This window comes from Amblyomma maculatum, chromosome 1 (assembly GCF_055883805.1).
Source record: "Amblyomma maculatum isolate TAMU_Amacu chromosome 1, ASM5588380v1, whole genome shotgun sequence".
NCBI lineage: Eukaryota > Metazoa > Arthropoda > Arachnida > Ixodida > Ixodidae > Amblyomma > Amblyomma maculatum.
In genome coordinates this window covers 491,356,225-491,378,707 of record NC_139344.1, presented here as the reverse complement: position 1 = coordinate 491,378,707, position 22,483 = coordinate 491,356,225, and the positions used below count along the sequence as shown (strand labels likewise).

The 22,483-nt window shown below is 50.1% G+C and overlaps 1 long non-coding RNA gene, 1 other non-coding gene and 1 pseudogene across 2 annotated transcripts; 2 read left to right on the top strand and 1 right to left on the bottom strand.

The window, feature by feature from the left end:
• Positions 1-499: 499 nt before the first annotated feature.
• LOC146210239 (uncharacterized) lies at positions 500-6,999 on the bottom strand. The gene is made up of 3 exons (XR_014703517.1): positions 6,855-6,999; positions 5,375-5,500; positions 500-817 (listed from the first exon to the last, which is right to left on the bottom strand). It is a non-coding gene; the product is annotated as an uncharacterized LOC146210239 (long non-coding RNA).
• A 2,119-nt stretch (positions 7,000-9,118) lies between these two features.
• LOC146210238 (5.8S ribosomal RNA) lies at positions 9,119-9,271 on the top strand. Its single transcript, XR_014704564.1, has one exon. It is a non-coding gene; the product is annotated as a 5.8S ribosomal RNA (ribosomal RNA).
• A 1,074-nt stretch (positions 9,272-10,345) lies between these two features.
• Positions 10,346-12,587, top strand: LOC146210237 (large subunit ribosomal RNA; annotated as a pseudogene).
• Positions 12,588-22,483: the final 9,896 nt, after the last annotated feature.

The window sequence follows — 22,483 nt, the reverse complement described above, 5'->3', positions numbered from 1 at the left end:
ACCGACAGACGTCCGTTTTCGGACCTTCGGACATCCGACGGAAGTCCGGTTATGTTCGATATACGTACAGCGGACGTCCGTCGGACTATCGTTCGTGGATCCGGATCGCGTCCCACGGTCGTCCGACGGGCAGCCGGAGGCGGACATTCGGACGTTTCCCGGAACATGCTTGCAGGGCCTGCTATTGGTGTAAAAACTTGCCAATAACATTCGTGTAAAGCTCAGCAAGCATGTGCCATGGAAATTTCAGTCACATACTAGTATACTAGCGCTCAATGCCTTTGTCATGAAAGTAAAGCAGACAATAGAATATGCAACAGGTTCAAGTTTCCTGTTGTCTGCTTTACTTTCAAACACAAAGCACTGAACAGTTGTGTGCAATTAAAACTTCCATCAAAGAGGCACATATGCTAGCTGAGCTTTACACAAATGCACCATTGCATACCAGCATGCGAGGTTGTAAAAAAGCATTTTTTAGGCTTTTTTGCAAAAACTGCATGCATAAATAGTCTACACTAAAAAAATATCGATGTTAAGGAATGGCATGGTAAAATGCAGGCCAACTGGAGTATTAAGAATCTACTTGAATAATTTTTTTAATTATCCTTGGCCGTGACAGCTCTTCCCTTGGGGAGGTGGTGGAGGAAAAGGTATTTATTGAAACCTAATATTTCGGAATTAGCGAGGAGATGATCGAGTTCTCTGTGGCGGCCTCCGCAGGCCGGGATTCCAGGAGCAGTTACTATCCTGTGCATTTGCTCGATCAGCTGTTGCTGGTCTTTCAGGTCTAAGATGGAAAGAGCAGGCTGGGCTCCTCCTGCAATAGAAGGGAAAATGAAATTCAAGTTATCTGTGTTGAACTTTGATTACACATCTCCAAGGACAACTGCCAGTTTCTCTCAATTGCTTTTTCCAGATGGCACTGTACGCATGCATCTCTATTCAGAACTGTCACATGCTATATAGAAAGGTCATATAACTGCAGCAAAACCCATGCAGAATAATAAAAGATAAACGTAGTTTGACCAGAACCTGGTATTCAGTATTTTAATGTTTTTATGTCGTCTTTTTGAACATGCCACTCTGACCAAACATGGCATGTTATGCTTGCTGCTATGCGCCCTCAGCAATGCCCAAGACATGGAGTGCACTTGCAGAGAAACTAAGCATAAAGGATGCTGTATATGAACATAAAGCACAGCCAGAGCATTGCAGTATTACACAGGTATGCATTGGCGGCAGAAACCTGCATTTTGAGCGGTTTAACAGGCAGATTTCTAAAGTCATTGTTCCTGCTCTGAAAAGAAGTGATCAATAAAACATCATTTAAAATTGTTACCTTTTTGTTCTGTAAACTGCACATTTCGCTGGTTTCCATGTACCCTCTACCGAAGACATTCCCTGGGCATGTCGGGGGTATATCGACATCAACATCTAGGCTACAAGCGTCTAGAAAGCGTCTTATTGGAGCAGCTGCGACGAAGTAACTTATCTGATAACATGCAAGCTGCTGCAGCAGAATAAAGATAGACATCTGACATGTGGCTAAAGCCCAATGTGGAAGCATAGCCCGCCGCAGTGATTGCGCAGTGTTCACGCTTCTACAAGAGTTAAAAGTAAAGTTATTTGTTTACCCACAGCGCTATATGTGACATTACAATAGCAAGGCTTATAGTCACACAAAACACAAAAAGCTGACAACCACAAGCTCCTGATGTATTACCGGCAGCATGCAGCATGGATGTTAGTTACTGAAATATGATTGCATAATTCTGGCAACCAGCTGTGCATGTATGTCATGGATTTCTCAACTACGCACAACAAATTACAAAAAAATAATGGTATTTATAAATGCAGCCAGCTGTTCACAAGAAACACTGTAGCTTTTTCATGGGGAAGGTATAGTGGGCGCCAAAGAAATTGCCCCTGTAAAGGCGCCTAATTTGCCCCTATGTAATATCGGGGACAAGTGTGTGGACTACACAAACTGCAATCAAAGCACATAACTTTCACATCGACCAGGAAACTGGGACCATACTTGTCGATGTGAAAGTTGAACGTTAGTTCTTTCATGTGTGCAAAAGAAATAAGGTCACAATTCGTTTACATCGCGATTCTAGTCCAAAATCTAGACATACTGTACAGAGGCTTTCGCCCCCGCAGTATAAGCCACCACTTGGGTAAGAGATTAGTAAAAGAAGTGTATAAAAGACATTAGTGCTGTTGGACAGCCATAGCTATAAAAATGGTATTGACATTGGAGTACTTAAGGCGGGGCCTAGGTCATTACAAAAGCAAGAGTTAGTGTCCGCTGGTCCTCATTTGAACGAACAAAAAGAGGGGGGGGGAAGACATCTACCTCAACTACATGTTTTGAGTGACACCAAGCCGCAGTTAGTATTAAAGATATCACAAAGTTTTGTGGAAGATTTGGGAGCGCTTTGCTGCTTTCTTACAGGATTGGACAAAAGAGCTCACCATCTTCAGAAAGGCACGTTATACAGAAATGAAAATAGTGAATTTACTGCATCTGGCCACAACAACTTGCACACGGAGAGGAAGATGAACTGAAAATTTTATACATGAATGTACGTATTTACAACAGGCGAAACAATGACCATGATCTATGCCGAAGAGGAAAGAGATCAAAATCTAGCTCAGAACGAGTTCTCCAGGCCGCAGGGCCATTTCATTAACTTCGGGACTCCGCCCACATTTCTCATCCCCAATGACAACGAACTCACACATGACTGGCTAACAATCATTTTGGCATGTCTTTCCACTTTCATAAGTTCTTCACCCTCTCCCTAATACAAGCAATGCAAAAGGGACAACAAATTCGTTTCACAACAAACAGAATTTAGAGAATGGACCTCGAAATGATTGGCTCACTAGGTCACATGCCAAACTCTTTCCCCTAGGAAATAAAAAGAAAAAAAAATTAGAACCCATCAAAACGGTGTCCCACGTGCGCAACCATTGCCCAAAGCTTGCATCCTTGGCGGCTCCTTTTACAGGGCAATTATTGCAATTATTGGCGTCCGAGTCAGCACCATTGCGGACCACATCAGAAGAGCTAACCCACATCCTCCCGCTCCGCATCATACAGTCACTGTTACACACTTGCCCTTTTTCAACACCAACATCTCCCACCATTGTTGACATCCAGGGTTGGAATCCTCAACGAGACCCCACTCAGCGCGCCTGCACTGAATAATTGTCACTTTTATGGGCTCCCCAACAAGGAAGAGGGCCTTACACCCTTCAACCTGACAGTGTTTTTTCTTTGAATGATAAGCAGTTCTTCTAAAAGAGGTGCTCGTTTCGAAGCTGTGCTGCCTCCGGGTGATGGGTCCAGTCAGCGTACTAAGGACCCCTTAGTTGTATACTGTTCGTAAAGCTCCTTAAATAAAAACGGGCCCCCTACATGACACAGCAACAAGAACAAACTGCCTGTCCCCGCGTCTTCGAGTGCGACAGCAAAGTCCTCGGAAGAGGGGACTTCTTTCTTTCTCTGCCTACGTTTCCGTTAAGCAATGTAGCTGCTGTAGCAGCCTCTCTCTGCGCGTCTCTCCGCCTCCTGTCCGAGGGCAAGTGGGAGACGGTCGCAGCTGGGCATTGAACAGGTGACCCAAAAAGAGCAGACTAATAATGGTGCCTAGCATACCCACCGATCCCTTACAGAAATCATTAAAGAAATGAAAGCAACACATCAGATAACGCTACAATGTTTCTAAGTGCAAAGTCGACAACTCCAAGTCATATAAATATATGTACATCTCCGCACATTAACTAGACAGAAACAGTGCAGAGTAAACTAATAATTCAGTGTCTAGCAACACTATTAAAAGGGGATAAAGGCCACGGGGGGCTGCGATTATTAGTACCGTTTTGCCTTTAAACTAAAATAACATACTTGTTGCAAGCTTAAAATCAAAGATTCACACCTGTCCCACCCACAGCAATGGAACACACATCTGACTCAAGTCTGCAGAGAAAGAGCAAGCTAGACTATTGCAGACGCACCCTTGGTTATTTTTCTGGCATTTCTGAGGGTGAAGAATCTGACTTGTCAGTAGCATGTATATGAATAAGAATCCTATGACAGTAAATGCATCAGATTTTCTGGAGTGGCTTTTCTTTGCTGATCACATATGAGGTGAGCTATAATTCATCCAACTTGGCCTAGGTTTATTCTATGAATAACAAAGCTATAGCAGGTACACAGTCGTCCACTCAGGCTGAACATGCGAGTGCGTGGCATGCACTTTTTGAGATGCCACTGCATCCATCGCAGCTGCACACCATAGCGAAGAGGCAGACAGCGTGAAGTACCAGCCTCTAGTCCCTCTACCCCCACTGGGGTCCCAAACTAGGGACCCCTTGTTTTTGTCAGGACAGGCCCCCTCAGGGTCAGCTAGTGAGTAACCTGCTGTATTTGTATCTGATGGCAATGTTTTCCACCCCCACCCACAATACGTAGCTGCGCATCATAGCAGATGTGAAGCAACAGCTCATGGTCCTTCTACGCATAATCCACTTTGCCTTGATGCATGCCTGCGCACCATAGTAATGAGGCAGACGACATGACGCAGCAGCTCATGGTACCTTTACACATGAGCCCCCTCACTGTACTTCGATACGCACCATAGCAAACATACAGACTACGCCACACAGCAGCTCCTGGTCCCTCTATGCATAAGCCATTTTGCCTCAATACGCACCTGCGTACCTGAGCAAAGAGGCAGACGTGAAGCTGCAGCTCCTGGGCCCTCCATGCACAAGCCACTTTGCATCAATGCACGGCTGTGCACTGTAGTAAAGAAACGAAGGACGTTAAGCAGCAGCTCCTGGTCCCTCTACACATCAGCCATTTTGCCTCGATGCACATCTGCACACCGTAACAAACAGCCAGATGTGACAAAGAAGCTCCTGGTTTCTCTACACATAAACCACTTTGCCTCAATGCACGTCTGCACATCGGAGCAAAGAGGCAGATGACGTGAAGCTGGAGCGGCTGGTCCCTCTACGCACGAGCCACTTAGCCTTGATGCATGGCTGTGACGGATGCATTGCTATTTCGCAAACTGCATGCCACACATTCCCATTCAAGCTAAGAGTGGACGACTGTGTAAACATAAAATACTGGTTATTTACTTCAATGGACAATGACAAAAAGTAACATGGTGGACAATGTAAAAAGAATTTGCTGCATAAAGTTTGTTGAAACCAGTTCTACATCCTACATGTAAACAAGCTAAAACCTTAATGTCAAAGGGATGTCCTGTGTGTTTAAAATCATCACGCTCAAACAACTTCAACACTGACAATCATGATTCAATATTAATAATATAGATGATGATACAATACTCACTTTTAGCCATACCAAAGAAATGAGAATGCAAAGGGATGTTGCTATTTTTCCCCCGTGGATGACAGTTTTCCATGTTCAAAGTGCTGCTTCCTGTTGGCCTACGAAATCGGCTACAGCAAATGGCATCTGAAAAATTTTTGGAAGCCTCATGCTAGCCTTCAACGAGAAAGGCATTGCCATACAGAAGCAGAACACAAATACTTTTACAACACACTAAAAGCACCAACTGCGGTGCTGTTTTTAGGATGACTAGGTAGAGGTTTTGCTGTAGCAAGCCAAATGTTAGCCTTCAATAAGGAAAGCATTCCCATACAGAAACAGAACACAAAAACTTTTACAACACATTAAAAGCATCAATTGCACAAATGCTTGTAAGATGACCAGGTACAGGTTTCTGCTATAGCCCACATCATGTGACCAGCGGTTATCAGAAGCCTTGTAAGTGAGCATGATGCCCTAGATTCAATTTATGGCTATCACTGTATTAACAAGCATGGGTTTAAAGCTACTTTAATATGATAATCTAAGAACATGGTAAGAGCTTTCAGTGCGAGACATAAGCTCAGTATCATGCACTATAAGGTGCTGCATGGCTCTAGTGTAGCTTTGGCATTATCTGGCTGTCAATAATGCAGTGAAATTCTGAGGAGCCTTTGAATATCTGTAAGGACAAGGCAACAACAATTTTGTTTTCATCTCACTTTTGCTCAGCTCTGGTTTTTTTTTTTTGAGCCCGCGGCTTGCATGGCCTCCCAGTATGCCTGTTTTGCATAAAAGAAGGCGTTGCAGGCACCAGAGCTCACAGCCCAACTGTATCGCGGCGGCGGTATGTCAAATTCGTGCCAGAACAGCGCAGAACAACGGGTCAAGAAAAAGACAAGTGCTGACTTTTTTTTTTCTCTCATCTCCTTGTCCGGTTGTTCTGCGCGGTTCGGTCCCACATGCATAACCAACATGCGCAAGGTGCTGTCCTGGTTTGTCAAAGCTGAAGGAGAGTACTAAACCTTTAGTTATTTAGTAGCTACAGCCGTTCCTTCTAGAAACTGTAGTTGCCGTAAAGCTCGAGAGAAAGATCAGCGGCTGTCCATTGAAAAAAAAATAAACCGCGACGTTTTCACTAGTGTAGGCATGTCGCACGATAGGCTCGAGGAGTGCAAAAGTTTTCTCGTATAGTTTTTACAACTCAGCACGTTGCGCATGGTTAACAAATTAACTCCTTTAAAGCTCGGGCAGGCACTCCTTTATCAGAGACAGAGAAGTTGCGCGGCTTACTGGCGCAGCGTCCAGTAATGCCGAGAAAGATGGCCCTCAGACTTGAGGCTGCACTTTAGTTAGTCGGCGCGGAGCGATCCTGTCAGTCTCGCCTAAAACACTCGACCGTTCGGCTGCTGTACAGAGCTGTTTCCTTACCCAAAAGCTCACCACTATCGGTGCATCGAAAAGTTCCACTAAAGAAACAAAAGTTCGGTGAAATACTTACTTTGGAATCGGCGGGTGAACAAAGTGTGCCAGCCGCACCAAGCCACAGCAAAAACAATGCTAGCAGTGCATTACAGCCGTAGGTATTTGTAACTGCGCAGAAAATGCAGAACACGGAAACGTGAAGCCATCTTCCATGACTAAACTTCAACTTGTCAGGTGGATTGGATTGGCTCATTTCAGGTTTTTTTGAGGATAAGTTCGGTTTCGTTCTTTTAGAGCTTGCTGCTTGCTGCGTCTATTCAGCCACTGATTAAAATTTCACCGAAGCATCATGATAGAAAAATGTTTAATGGTCATTTAACTTTTAATCAAAAATTTTTGATGGAAGCATTCAACGATGAAACATGCGGAAAATAAAAAAAACTGGTTAATGGAAGTGCTTCTATCGCATCGATTCGCTCTGGCATCAGATAATGCAGACTTGACGGCATTACTGATTTATACGCAGTTCAGACGAGCACGACGACTACAAACTATATCATAGCTGTGTAAAAGCAAATCCAGTGGCGGACGTACGGCGGCTGTCCGCTGGGCGAATGCATTCGACCATCCGCTTTCGTACGTACGCCGGAATTCCGGCGGACGTCCGAAATCGGCCGCCGTGTTGCGGCCGAGTTCGGTTGTCCGTCGGACGTCAGTGGCCGTCTGGGGTTACGCCCAGCGGAGCTCCGTCACCAAGGGATTGTCGGACGGTCGGCTTCCGCGGGTACAAACGGCGTAACGCACCTATGACGGTGGGCACGGAGTCTGTAGTGCGGGCCGATGGAAAGGCCTGCCCGCCGCCAAGGGAACGGCGGCGCTGCTGCGAAGTACGAGAGGAAACGCGGCTCGCTAGCTCTGCTGCGGCTACTTCTTTTTGCGTCAGAGTCCGTAGCGCAGGCTCAGGGGAAGGCCTGCGCGCCGCCAAGGGAACGGGGGTGCTGCTGCGAAGTACGAGAGGAAATGCTACTCGCTGGCTCTTTTGCAAAGAGTTGCGCAGAGTCGGTAGCGCGGGCCGAGTCATTGGCCTGCGCGCCGCGAAGGGAACGGCGGCGCTGTGGCGAAGTACGAGCGGAAACGCTGCTCGCTAACTCTGCTGCGAAGCTCTTTGCGTTCGAGTCGGTAGCGCGGGGCGAGGGAAAGGCTTGCGCGCTGCCAAGGGAACGGCGGCGCTGCTGCGAAGTACGAGCGGAAACGCTGCTTGCGGGCTCTTTGGCAAAAGAAGTAAAAGAACGACTCAGAGTCTGTAGCGCGGGCCGAGGGAAAGGCCTGCCCGCTGCCAAGGGAACGGTGGCGCTGCTGCGAAGTACGAGAGGAACCGCAGCTCACTGGCTCTGGATGTCATTTGCTTCGTTCATGGCGTGGTGAACGTCTGACGCTTGCTCGTCGGGCGCGATATTAGGCGCCGTGCCGATGGCGCGAAAGGAGACTTCGGGAACAAAAAGGACGACGGGGTTATAATCCCGCACTCGAACGCATTCGCGGCCTTGAGGTTCTCTCGGGGCTTCGTCCTTCCCGGTTTCCGAGTAGTCTGTCGGTGCGCCACCGAAAAGCCGTCCGAGACACTTGTGGTTGGTGGGCTCCTGTTGCGGGAGTAGTCCGACTGACTTTCTTCTTGCGGATTGTCAAGTACGTGCTGTCCGGCTCCAATGCTGAGCGGTGCGCAAGGCCTCTTATGCGAAGTTGATGGCGGCTCCTTTGTGCAAAATGTGGTAGATGGTGGAGGATGAGATCGCGGCAGCGTGACGTTGATAGAGGTCGGTCCAAGAGGCCACCCTTGAGAAGCGTCGCTGTATGGATCTATCCGGGAGCGATTCACCGGGGAGAGAAGGTGGTTGAGAGCGGCTGTCGATATGTGAACAGCAGTTGTGATGTGAACAGCAGATGACCAGGTGAACAGCAGAACTTTTATCAAACACTTCTAACGTGTTGGTGCGAAACCCTTCTGATGAAACCCTTCTGATGACTCTTTCTTGGTTCCTTGATAGTGCGTCGTCATATGTTGCGGTGACGCGACATGATTTTTTGGCCCATAGCACCACGGAGAACGAAAATGGCGACCGCACGCTGCTCACACGCTTCCTCTCGAGTTGCACTATCACTGCACAAGGCTTTTCGCAGAGGCGCAGCGCCCGAGCCGCTTGCAGGCTGGCACAGAGGCCGAACGAAACGCTGCGAGATGTTGCAGGAGTTGGACGAAACTGCGACACTGGAGACCAGGAGAAAAGCCTGGGTGTCGAAACCCTTTGTTGTACTGTACGGAATTGAACAAACCAAACGCACGACTCTAAGCGGTGGATCACTCGGTTCTCGGGTCGATGAAGAACGCAGCCAGCTGCCAGATTGGGGGGGAATTGCAGGACACACTGAGCACTGATTCTTCGAACGTACATTGTGCCCTTGGGTCTTCCCTTGGGTTCGTCTGTCTGAGGGTCGGATCATATATCAAGAGAGGCGCCGGCGCCCGGGGATGGCGTCGCTGGCGACTCGTTTTGACAGTGTCGGCATCAAGGACGGCTCTGTACGAAACGCCGAAGATCCCTCGAAAGACTGCGCAAATTGAGAGACGTGGGTCGAACCCTTGCGCCCGCGCGAAAGGCGGTCGAGTCGGGGTCGCCCTGCGCCACGCTTTGTGCCGAGGGCCGCGCAGGCTGCCAGTTGCGCGTCCTCCGGGCCTCCAAAAGAGGCGATTGCCGCAGGAAGGGATTACCTGCAGTGCGGTCGCTCAAGGGAGACGAGGCCGGAAGGACGAGCGCCAGAGCGGCATTTGCGGGCTGGCCTACGGAGACAGTGGAAACAAACTTTCCTCGCGAAACGCGAGAGACGGGAGCGCCTGGTCCGGGCACGCCCGCGCGAGAAGAAAGGAGATCTCGCGCCGGGTTGTGCGGGGAAACGACCGGGTGTGAACGCGTTGATGCTAGAGGAGAGTTTGTAGGCGCAGAGGCGCGCGCTGCCGTGCGGCGCGCTAAAGGGATCCTCACGGGCTCCGAGGGAAAGGAGTCTCTCTGCTCAAGCATTGTCTAGTACGGGTCGAACGGACGCGTATCTCGTTACGAGCGTTGTCCGCCGTCGGTATAAGTGCTTTGCAGTCTCTGTCCCGAAAAAAACTGGGCCACTCCAGTTTAGGCAGGGGCGACGCAAAATCTTTTGTGAAGATGCCCCTACGCCAGGTTGTACGTTTGCCTCTCGCTCGAGGGAAAGAGACGAGAGGCGGCATTCAGTCGACCGCGGCGGTCGGGGGTTGCTTCTTCCTACTCAATGGTTCGTTTTCGGCGCAACCGATATGCGCGCGCCGTCCCGAGCGCCGGCCATGCGGCACGTTCCAGTCTCGCGCGCACGTCGCCGAGGGTGTTGCCGACAGCGAAAAAAAAGCGAGGAATGTGCGGGAGGCGCGAGCCGCGCAAAAAGGGAGAAGGACGAGCGGAGCGCGCTCGACCGCGCCGAAAAGTTATCGGACCGAGTTGGAGGACAATCAATTCACTGCTGTCGACCTCAGATCAGGCGAGACAACCCGCTGAATTTAAGCATATCACTAAGCGGAGGAAAAGAAACCAACAGGGATTCCCTGAGTAGCTGCGAGCGAAACGGGACCTAGCCCAGCACCGAATCCCCCGTCCTTGCAGGTGGTCTGGAAATGTGGTGTATGGGAGGCAACGTTCCCTGGAGTTTGCGACGGTGCAAGACCCCTGACAGGGGCTTGTCCCTGAGTGGGTGCCAGGCCCGTCTCTGCCTTTGCGCGCCCGGGATGAAGCCTCCCGTGAGTCGGGTTGCTTGAGAGTGCAGCCCTAAGTGGGTGGTAAACTCCATCTAAGGCTAAATACGACCGAGAGACTGAGAGTAAACAAGTACCATGAGGGAAAGTTGAAAAGAACTTTGAAGAGAGAGTTCAAGAGTACATGAAACCGCTTAGAGTAAAACGGGTGGGCCCTCGAAGCTCGAAAGTGGTGGGATTGAGCCTCCGGACGACTGCCGAGCTGGCGGCGTCGGGTAAACGGCTCCTTTCGGGGGGCTGTTCCGGCTGCCAGTGGGCGGACGCGGTCTCCGGAGTGCGCACTTCCCACCGCCGGTAGAACGCCACGACGGACGCGGGTAAATGGGAAAAGTACGACTTTCAGTCCGGCTGTGGAGGTGACCTGCCCGTCCCCTCGGGGACGGTTCGCGGGAGTTATACCTTGCCGTGCACGAAGAGTTCGTCACCCCGTCCAGGCCCCTTGGGCTTCTCCCGGCTGTCGGGAGGCCCGAACGATGACGACCTCTGGAATCGGAGCGGAGGACCCGCTGGGCAAGCTTGTCGCCTCCTGTTGTCTGGGTTGGTCCCCTGGCGGCGAGAAGCCGGGCGAGCGGGGCATTCTCCCGCGGAGGCGCTATAGTGGTTTGCGGCGAGTAGGTCGGTAACCCACCCGACCCGTCTTGAAACATGGACCAAGGAGTCTAACATGTGCGCGAGTCAATGGGTCTCCCGAAACCCAATGGCGCAATGAAACGTGAAGGCCCTTCGCGGGCCGCGTTGCGATCCCGCACCGCACAGGGGTGTGGGCGCAGCAACGGCCCGTCCCAGGCGCTCTCTTGTCGCCGGGGCGGAGCGAGAGCGCACACGTTGGCACCCGAAAGATGAACTATGCCCGGGCAGGACGAGGCCAGAGGAAACTCTGGTGGAGGTCCGAAGCGATTCTGACGTGCAAATCGATCGTCCGATCCGGGTATAGGGGCGAAAGACCAATCGAACCATCTAGTAGCTGGTTCCCTCCGAAGTTTCCCTCAGGATAGCTGGCGCTCGATGGGAGAGCAGTCACACCTGGTAAAGCGAATGATTAGAGGCATTGGGGTCGAAAAGTCCTCAACCTATTCTCAAACTTTCAATGGGTGTACGGGAGGCCTTCTGGGTTGAGGCCTCCCGCTGCGATGAGAGTGCCAAGTGGGCCACTTTGGGTAAGCAGAACTGGTGCTGTGGGATGAACCAAACGCCGGGGTAAGGCGCCCGAGTCGAGACGCTCATGAGAACCCATGAAGGGTGTTGGTTGCTTAAGACAACAGGACGGTGGCCATGGAAGTCGGAATCCGCTAAGGAGTGTGTAGCAACTCACCTGCCGAAGCCACTAGCCCCGAAAATGGATGGCGCTCTAGCGTCGCGCCTATCCCCGGCCGTCGCTGGCAGAGTAGCACGAACTGTGGGGGTGCTAAGACGCGACGAGTAGGAGGGCCGCTGCGGTGTGCGTTGAAGGTGTCGGGCGTGAGCCCGCCTGGAGCCGCCGCTGGTGCAGATCTTGGTGGTAGTAGCAAATACTCACGTGAGAACCTTGAGGACTGAAGTGGAGAAGGGTTCCATGTGAACAGCAGTTGAACATGGGTCAGTCGGTCCTTAGGGAAAGGAGAAATCCTTTCAGAAGCGGGCGCGTTTGTGCAGCTCTGTCTGTCGAATCGGAGACGCCCCGCTGCAACCGAAAGGGAATCGGGTTAACAGTCCCGAACCCGGCTACGGAGATCGGTCCTTCGGGGCCCAGTGCGGCAACGCAAACCAGCTCGGAAACGCCGATGGGTGCCCCGGGAAGAGTTTTCTTTTCTCTGTAAGGAGATCGAGTCCCTGGAATGGGTTCACCCCGAGATAGGGACGGTGGCTCCGTAGAGCAGTGCGGCTCTTGCGCTGTCCGGTGCGCTCCTGTCGGCCCTTGAAAATCCGAGTGAGGGAGTGCGATTTTCGTGCCGGACCGTAACCATATCCGCAGCAGGTCTCCAAGGTGAACAGCCTCTAGTCTCTAGACCAATGTAGGTAAGGGAAGTCGGCAAAACGGATGCGTAACCTTGGGAAAAGGATTGGCTCTGAGGGCTGAGCCGGTCGGGCTGGGGTCCAGAAGCAGGAATGGCACTGCACCGGGACTGGGCGAGGCTCGCCGCCGTAAAAAGCGGTGCGGCCGAGCCCGGACCAGCGTCGGGACCTTCCTGTGGAAAGCCACAGCTGTGCTTGTTCCGGGGGCTTCGTGCCCGAGGTTCTTGCTTCGGCTGGCAGAAAACAGCCAACTCAGAACTGGCACGGACCGAGGGAATCCGACTGTCTAATTAAAACAAAGCATTGCGATGGCCGTTTATCGGTGCTTGACGCAATGTGATTTCTGGCCAGTGCTCTGAATGTCAACGTGAAGAAATTCAAAAAAGCGCGGGTAAACGGCGGGAGTAACTATGATTAACTATGAAGCGGTGGCCTTGTTGTAGAGCATCCGCCTCGCATTCGGGAGGTACGGGGTTCGATCCCCAGTACCGCCGGGTACCCACCGGTTTACAATGGGTACAAGATTTCCCCCGGCCTGGTGCTCGGCTCTTCTGGTGTGAAATGCTTGGGAAAAGGGGCCATGAACCAAAAATGTTGGTTCAAGAAAAAAAAAGGGCCACATAACGGGCTGTTGCCGCGCAAGGAGGACATATTGTTGTCCGATGGCGGAACCAATCACTGCCACATCGGCGCAACTATTTGGGCCGTGACCCCTTTTCCCAAGCATTTTCTCCCCAGAAGAGCCGAGCACCAGGCCGGGGGAAAGCTTGTACCCATTTAAAAATCGGTGGGTAACCGGCGGCACCAGGGATCGAACCCGGTACCTCCCGAAATCATTTTCAATGTATATTAGAACTGTTGCGATTGCCACTTGTCACCAATTCCGCACATACGAATAAAGTTGTTAAAAAAAATACGGCCCTGGCCAGCATCCTAGTAAATGCGTAAATCGTAAGAAATTTAGCATTGGAATTAAAAAACACGAATTCATTTACTAGCCGGCAAGGTTCGCTCGACGGTTACACATCCGTAATTTTCTTTAGTTTTCAGTCTCAGCGCATGTTAAACAGCGGTCGCTTAATTAGGCCCGAGAGCAGAAACTTGGCTGTTGGGTGTCCAGCGCTGCATTAAAATATCATAAAAGAAATTGTTTATTGGGGCCTTCGAAATAATTTCGCATTGAAACGTCAAGAAGGGTGTAAATAATACTCTGGGACGTACTGCGGGCCGCTTTTCCAAACCGCGTCTGCCGGGGCGAAATCGCGTAGGGAGATAGAGCGGCTTTGCCGCAGCACACCTTGCCATTTGTTTCTCCATGGAGCTCTTTGCGACTAAAAAAGGGACGCGAAAGCTGTTGTAGCAAACGCGTACCGTTCGTCCGCGTCAAGTCTCGATTGGGGGACGAGTCGTCACAAAAGCCTAGCGCGGAAAAGCCCAAGAAAAGCGGCCTAGTCTTGCGAATGGGACATATTTTCACGTCCTTTTAATATTTCTTCACGTGTTGAATTAGATTTGTGTAGATTTTTCAACGCTGGCAGCATTAAAATGGCATCGAACATTTCATGCTCGTCGCTAGTTCACCTACGGCGAGAGGGGAAATGTTACTCCCGTCGTTTACCCGCGTTTTCTCAAAGCCTCTTTACCACTGAAATTCGACCACAAGTCGCCTAGTGTGGGAGGAGAACTGTGAAGGGAGTAGAACTGCCTCTCGACACACACACACACACACACACACACACACACACACACACACACACACACACACACACACACACACACACACACACACACACACACACACACACACACACACACACACACACACACACACACACACACACACACACACACACACACACACACACACACACACACACACACACACACACACACACACAGAAAAAGCATTTTCAATGTATACATGAACTAATGCGATTGACACTTGTGATCAATTCCGCACATACGAATAAAGTTGATAAAAAAAATACGGCCCTGGCCAGCATCCTAGTAAATGCGTAAATCGTAAGAAATTTAGCATTGGAATTAAAAAACACGAATTTATTTACAAGCCGGCAAGGTTCACTCCACAGTTACACATCCATAATTTTCTTTAGTTTCCAGTCTCACCGCATGTTAAGCAGCGGTCGCTTTTATTAGTCCTCAGAGCAGAAACCTGGCTGTTGAATGTCCAGCGCTGCGTAAAAATACAATAAAAAATATTGTTTATTGGGGCCTTCGAAATCATTTTGCATTGAAACGTCAAGAAGGGTGTAAATAATACTCTGGGACGTACTGCGGGCCGCTTTTCCAAACCGCGTCTGCCGGGGCGAAATCGCGTAGGGAGATAGAGCGGCTTTGCCGCAGCACACCTTGCCATTTGTTTCTCCATGGAGCTCTTTGCGACTAAAAAAGGGACGCGAAAGCTGTTGTAGCAAACGCGTACCATTCGTCCGCGTCAAGTCTCGATCGGGGACCAATTTTGGGACCAAATGAGACCAATTTTCACCTCCTTTTAATATTTCTTCACGCGCTGAATTAGATTTGTGTAGATTTTTAAATGCTTTCTGCATTAAAATGGCATCGAACCTTTCATGCTCGTCGCAAGTTCACGTCGCTAGTTTACCCGCGTTTTCTCAAAGCCTGTTTACCTCTGAAATCGGACATGAGGAGAACTGTGAAGGGCGCCTGCCCGGGCGATATCGCGTAGGGAGATGGAGCGGCTTCGCCGCAGCTAGTTTTTTGCATGGAGCTCGTTGCGCCTAAAGAAGTGGTGCGAAAACTTATGCAACAAATGCACCGCGATCGTGATGTAAAACAACGGTCCTTACAGAGAAACTAGGTTGAAATGGGAGAAATTGTTTATTTGAGCCTTCGAAATCAATTCGGCCCGAAAAGGCAAGAAGGGTGTATGTAATACTCAGCCGGTCGCTTTCCTAAACCGCGTCTGCCGGGGCGATATCGCGTAGGGAGATAGAACGTTTTTGCCGTTTTTTTTCGTCCTGGAGCTCGTTGAGCCTACAGAAGTGTTGTAACAAAGGCGCGTCCGCGCGACGTCTTGATCGAGGGACGAGTCGTCGCCAAAGCTTAGCGCGGGAAAGCCGCTAATGGAAGCGAACTGCTTCCATTAGCGATGCGTAAATTTTTAAATGCTTTCAGCGAATTGAATATTGCAATATTGCAGACAACATTTGCAATATTGCAACATTCGTAGTGCTGCCTCAAGTTTCTCGCGGTTTCTCGCAGATTCTTTAACACTAAATTCAGACCACTAGTAGTAGAAGCTGCTGAAGGGAGTGAAGTGAGTAAAACTGCCTCCCGACGCACGCACACGCACGCACACACACACACACACACACACACACACACACACACACACACACACACACACACACACACACACACACACACACACACACACACACACACACACACACACACACACACACACACACACACACACACACACACACACACACACACACACACACACACACACACACACACACACACACACACACACACACACACACACACACACACACACACACACACACACACACACACACACACACACACACACACACACACACACACACACACACACACACACACACACACACACACACACACACACACACACACACACACACACACACACACACACACACACACACACACACACACACACACACACACACACACACACACACACACACAGAAAAAGCATTTTCAATGTATACATGAACTAATGCGATTGACACTTGTGATCAATCCCCGCACATACGAATAAAGTTGATAAAACAAAATACGGCCTTGGCCAGCATCCTAGTAAATGCGTAAATCGTAAGAAATTTAGCATTGGAATTAAAAAACACGAATTTATTTACAAGCCGGCAAGGTTCACTCCACAGTTACACATCCATAATTTTCTTAAGTTTCCAGTCTCACCGCATGTTAAGCAGCGGTCGCTTTTATTAGTCCTCAGAGCAGAAACCTGGCTGTTGAATGTCCAGCGCTGAGTAAAAATACAATAAAAAATATTGTTTATTGGGGCCTTCGAAATCATTTTGCATTGAAACGTCAAGAAGGGTGTAAATAATACTCTGAGGCGTACTGCGGGCCGCTTTTCCAAACCGCGTCTGCCAGGGCGAAATCGCGTAGGGAGATAGAGCGGCTTTGCCGCAGCACACCTTGCCATTCCTTTCTCCATGGAGCTCGTTGCGACTAAAAAAAGGCGCCAAAGCTGTTGTAGCAAACGCGTACCATTCGTCCGCGTCAAGTCTCGATCGGGGACCAATTTTGGGACCAAATGGGACCAATTTTCACCTCCTTTTAATATTTCTTCACGCGCTGAATTAGATTTCTGTAGATTTTTAAATGCTTTCTGCATTAAAATGGCATCGAACCTTTCATGCTCGTCGCAAGTTCACGTCGCTAGTTTACCCGCGTTTTCTCAAAGCCTGTTTACCTCTGAAATCGGACATGAGGAGAACTGTGAAGGGCGCCTGCCCGGGCGATATCGCGTAGGGAGATGGAGCGGCTTCGCCGCAGCTAGTTTTTTGCATGGAGCTCGTTGCGCCTAAAGAAGTGGTGCGAAAACTTATGCAACAAATGCACCGCGATCGTGATGTAAAACAACGGTCCTTACAGAGAAACTAGGTTGAAAAGGGAGAAATTGTTTATTTGAGCCTTCGAAATCAATTCGGCCCGAAAAGGCTCAGCCGGTCGCTTTCCTAAACGGCGTCTGCCGGGGCGATATCGCGTGGGGAGATAGAACGTTTTTGCCGTTTTTTTTCGTCCTGGAGCTCGTTGAGCCTACAGAAGTGTTGTAACAAAGGCGCGTCCGCGCGACGTCTTGATCGAGGGACGAGTCGTCGCCAAAGCTTAGCGCGGGAAAGCCGCTAATGGAAGCGAACTGCTTCCATTAGCGATGCGTAAATTTTTAAATGCTTTCAGCGAATTGAATATTGCAATATTGCAGACAACATTTGCAATATTGCAACATTCGTAGTGCTGCCTCAAGTTTCTCGCGGTTTCTCGCAGATTCTTTAACACTAAATTCAGACCACTAGTAGTAGAAGCTGCTGAAGGGAGTGAAGTGAGTAAAACTGCCTCCCGACGCACGCACACGCACACACACACACACACACACACACACACACACACACACACACACACACACACACACACACACACACACACACACACACACACAGACACACACACACACACACACACACACACACACACACACACACACACACACACACACACACACACACACACACACACACACACACACACACACACACACACACACACACACACACACACACACACACACACACACACACACACACACACACACACACACACACACACACACACACACACACACACACACACACACACACACACACACACACACACACACACACAAAAGAAAACTTTTTTTATGCAATGAAACTGGAGAAAGCGCCACACGGCCACTTTTGTGAGTAAACTTTGCGCCAGTGTAAGTAAAAATAGCTCGAGAGGACTTTACAAAAAAAAGTAAATCTTACTAAGGTATTGTCGCATTACCTCTCCGAAACCGTGGTGAAGGCGGTTTAGAAAATCTTCTGCAAACTTCGGAAATGCGGAAGAAAAAGAAAACGGCGATTCGGATGCATCGCTGAACAAAAAGGTCTCTTGCACTTTGCACAAAACCCGATTTCTTTCTTTTGTTTTCTTGTGTGTGCGCTAAAAGATGGCCATTGTTGTAAAAAAAATGGTATTTTTTGCCGCGTTTATTGTTCGGTATATTTTTTTTTCTCGTGCGTGCGACACGTTTGTATGCGGCATAAGAGAGAGAGAGAGAAAAAGTGCCCTTTCGCAGCTGCGTCTGCCTTGTCTGCGTGGAACAACGGTGGCTTTGCCGCATTACTCCTCCTCCCGGAGCGCCTCGTGCGTTCATAAAAGTGGTGTGAAACTGCATGCGCGCAAGAGCGATTCAAGCTTGCTGCGAGCCGTCCGGTTTTTGTAAAGTTGGCTTCGTCATGAAGGCAAGATAAGAAATTGAAGAAAAAAAGAATCTCGTGCGTGCGTGAATTTAGAACCTTAAAAGTGGAAACTTGAAAAGTCGCCATCATGTCTTGCGGCACTACGAATTATAATAATAATAATAATAATAATAATAATAATAATAATAATAATAATAATAATAATAATAATAATAATAATAATAATAATAATAATAATAATAAAAGTAGATTGCTCGCGCGCCGGAGTTAACTTGAAACCTGAGCACATCTCCGAGCGCCGTCCGCGAAAAGTAACAATAATCTGCTATCTGCCGGGGCGAGAAACCGCGTCTGCCGGGCCGACAAAGTCCTGAGCGCATTTTTTCCATCTGCGAGCGTTCTTACTACGCGAAAAGTAAAAGAAGCGGCTTGTCTGCCAGGGCGAGGGCCCCAAACGCCTCGAGCTCTAAAAATCCGCGAGGGGACCCGCTCGCTAAGGACAGAAAAAAAATTGCGACTATTAAGCCAAGGGCGCTGGAAACCGCGGAAAATTGCGGAAACCGCGTCTGCCGGGGCGAGGGCCCCCAACGCCTCGAGCGCAAAAAATCCGCTCGCTAAGGACAGAAAAAAAAGGAAGGAAACCAGTTGTGGAGAGTGGTCAAAAACCGCGTCTGCAGGGGCGAGAAAAACCGCGGCGAGGGCCCCCAATGCCTCGAGCGCAAAGAAATCCGCTCCCTATAGACAGAAAAAAAAAGAAAAAAAATGGGCGATGGCGCTGGAAAATTGCGGTGGTCTGCGCGTCTGCCGGGGCGAGAAAAAAGAAAACAAAAAAGAAAAAAAAATTGCCGAGGGCGCTGGAAAATTGCGGTGGTCAAAAACCGCGTCTCACGGGGCGAGAAAAAAGAAAAAAAAAGAAAAAAAAATTGCCGAGGGCGCTGGAAAATTGCGGTGGTCAAAACCCGCGTCTGCCGGGGCGAGAAAAAAGAAAAAACAAAGAAATAAAAAGAAAAAAAAATGGCGACTCCTAAGCCAAGTTCGAGTTCAGCTGTGAAAATTGCGGTGGTCGAAAACCGCGTCTGCCGGGGCGAGAAAAAAAGAAAAAACAAAGAAAGAAAATGAAAGAAAAATTGGTGACTCAAGCCAAAATTGCGGTGGTCAAAAACCGCGTCTGCCGGGGCCAGGCCCGCCCTGTATGCCGGGGCGAAAAAAAAAAGAAAAAAAAAACTATTCTCCCCTTTGGCGGGCCGCGGAAAAATTTGACAAAGTCCGCGGCCCCGCGAGCAGGCGCGATCCAAGCCTGCCTTCCAACTTGGAACCAGGGCCGCTTGCCCGTTTTGGTCTTTGTTCAAATTGGAGAGAAAAAAAAAATTTCTCAGCAGCGCTGACACCGCGGTCTCTGCGTTTTTCCCCGACAGCTCTTTGGAAATTTCTCTGCTCAGAAGAAAAAAATTTCTTCTATCGCGCAGTCGATTGGGTTTCGCTCTGCCCCATTTTCTTTGCGCCCTCATTCTGCGAACCGGGGTCTTTGTCTCGCTTCATGCTTGGAAATTGCCTGTTTTCTGCCGCTCGCGCTGGAATAACGAGCCTTTTTTGTAGCCGGTCGCGCTGGAAAAACGAGCCTTTTTTGTAGCCGCTCGCGCTGGAAAAACGAGCGAAAAAAATCTTAGGCGCTGGAGGCCAGCGCCGGGCAATGCGGGTCGCGTGCAGGCGCTCGAGCTGGCGGAGCTCAGCTAGAGCACGTCTATTCGCTTCGAGCAGCTCGAAGCGAATCAGGCATATTCGGGCGCCCGTATAAATTAGCTTTCAAAAAATACACAGCACCCATTATTCTTCCTTCGGTGGAGCGGCCTGACGGCACCATGACATCGTCTGTGCTGGAAACAGCACAGACGTTGTTGGACGGTCAGGTCGCATCGGATTCAAACGAAAACGATAGCGACGCTCACAGACGGATACGTATCGCTGCGGCATCCCCGTCCCTCGGAGGACCGGACGACGCCCCATTCACGTACGACGAAGTGGGCATGGTGGTGTCCCGCGTCGTGCCGGGAACGGCGTCGGGTCTGGACGGGATAACGCCGCGTGTGGTACGCGAACTCTGGGAGCGTCACCCGAATTTCTATCTCTTTATATTTAACGCGTCCCTCAAGCTTGGCCATTTCCCAGTGGCTTGGCGAAAGGGACGCATAATTTTCCTGCCTAAGCCAGGTCGCCCTCCGGAGATGACCACATCTTATCGGCCAATAGTAATGAATTCTACTTTCGGCAAGGTGTTAGAGCGTCTGTTATACGGGCGCTTGTACCACTTTCTATCGCGATGCAAATTATTACATTCGAACCAATTCGGATTTACCAGACAGCGCGGAGCCGTACAGGCTCTACATGCGCTAGTCTCCAAATTACGAGATATAAGGAATAGCGGCCAATACGCACTTCTTATATCCTTAGATTTCCGTGGCGCATTTGACAGTGTGTGGCACCCCTTGGTCCTGGCTTCGCTCGGTGACGGGGGGTGTGCGTGGAGCCTCTGTGCACTGCTGCGGTCCTTTCTATCGGACCGAGAGGTGGTATTCCGCTCAAAGGCGGGAGACGCGGTCGCGCGTCCACCTTAGGCAGCCCACAGGGTTCCCCACTGTCGCCACTTCTGTGGAATATAGTCGTGCGCGGTCTGCTCGAGTTGCCCATGCCACAGGGTGTATCGGTGCAGGCGTATGCGGATGGCGTCGTCATCCTTGTGCCTGCATCCGAAAGAAAGCTCTTGACGCTATTGGCGGAAAATGCTCTCGCCAGATTTGCGACATGGGCGGAGGAGGCGAGAGTCACCATCTCACGAGAGAAGACAGTGTGCGTCCTTATTGCTCCCCCCAGGGGTGGAATGGGGCGCACACTTCCCACCGTAAGGCTGGACGGCGTAAGATTACAATTCAAGCCGTCCGTAAGAATCCTCGGTGTGGTCTTCGATCGAACTCTCTCCTTCATACCTCATGGCGACATGCTCAAGGAGAAGGCCGAGATGCTTGCCGCGCGCCTCAACACTTTCATGCGGCTCAGCGGTACACCGGCACCGGAACAACGAAGAGCGCTTTACCGCCAGGTCGTTCTTCCTTCACTCGCATATGCGTCACCCGTTTGGTGGACGGAATCGCCCCATTCGGGACTGCGTGCTCGGCTGCTTTCAGTGCAGCGTGCTCCTTTATTGGCACTAACGGGGGCTTATTCTACAACGAGCACCAGGGCGCTCCAAATTTTGCTGCATGCGCCGCCACTCGCTTTGGATCTAGACAGATTCAACGCGGAGCTCGCGCTATTTACGCAGCGATCTGACATCACATTTGGACGAAATACATACCGCGCATCGGAAGTGGCGAGACCTTTCGACGACTCTCTCGAACACCCGGCAGAGGTAGTTTCGTTTGCGTACGTCCGGTTAGACGTGGAGGCGGCGCGGGCGTCGGCGTCGTCGCCCGTTTACCACGTCTATACAGATGGCGCATTTACCTCTGTCTCGGCTGGAGAGGCGTACGTCGTTATGTCACCAGCAGGCCGAATAACATCTGTAGGACGCTTCAGGGTGGAAGGAGCAACTGGTGCATACGGCGTGGAACAAATAGCGTTTGAGGAATGCCTCCGCTATATACAGAGTCTGCAGGGATCGACACCTGTGTATATTTACACAGATTCTTTGTCGATTCTTGCAGCTCTAGCCGCACCAAAAACATTAAATACCAAAATTTACGAAATAAAGCGTTTGCTTAAATCTATTATCACACGGAGGCCGATCAGACTCTATCACGCTCCTGCACATGCAGGCGTGCTAGGCAACGAGCTCGCGGACATTGTTGCATCGCGAGCTCACAGGTCGAGCCGGACCAGATTGGCATT